Source organism: Lupinus angustifolius, chromosome LG06, assembly GCF_001865875.1.
Source record: "Lupinus angustifolius cultivar Tanjil chromosome LG06, LupAngTanjil_v1.0, whole genome shotgun sequence".
Classification (NCBI taxonomy): domain Eukaryota; kingdom Viridiplantae; phylum Streptophyta; class Magnoliopsida; order Fabales; family Fabaceae; genus Lupinus; species Lupinus angustifolius.
Window position 1 is genome coordinate 17,626,963 of NC_032014.1, and position 911 is coordinate 17,627,873.

A 911-nucleotide genomic window follows, 5' to 3' on the forward strand; every position below is an offset into this window, starting at 1 on the left:
TACTTAGATAGTGGGTGTTCGAGGCATATGACAGGTGATAGATCAAATTTCCTGGATCTCTCACTTAAAGGAAAAGGATACGTCACTTATGGAGACAACAACAAGGGAAAGATACTCGGCACAGGAACAGTTGGTAACTCATCCCAAACTCTGATTGATAATGTCCTTTATGTTGAAGGACTAGAACATAACTTGTTGAGTATAAGCCAACTCTGCGATAAAGGTAATCGTGTATCCTTCGATTCTGATTGTTGTGTCATTCGTGATATTTTATCTAATAACGTTAAATTTGTTGGTCACCGTATAAATAATATTTACATGGTTAATTTGGACGATGTCACTACATTATTTTCAAAATGCCTTATTTCTAAAGAAGATGACATCTGGCTATGGCATAGACGTGTTGCACATATCCATATAAAGCATCTAGATAAATTATCATCAAACGAACTAGTTGAGGGGCTACCAAAATTGAATTTTAAAACTAAAGAAATTTGTGACACTTGTCAAAAGTGTAAACAAACCAAAAACTCTTTTAAAAATAAAAATGTGATATAAAAATAAATATCATAAGCATTCTCCTACTTGTTTTTATTGTAATACATATGGTCATACTTCTCATTCATGCTATATTAGAAAGTATGGTATACCTAGCGGAGTTTATGTATGGAAAGAGAAGGGAGATGCTTCCCTAATCACTAACAGAAAAGGACCCAACATAAATTGGGTACCTGAGAAAACCAAGTAATCTATTTTGCATAGCACAGCAAAAAGCAAGCCTGTGTTGCTTTGTCCACCGCCAAAGCAGAATACATTGTCGCTGGTGTGTGTTGCGCTCAAATCCTTTGGATGAAGCAGCAACTTAAGGACTTTGGTCTTAAACTCGAAAAGATCCCAATAAAATGCGATAA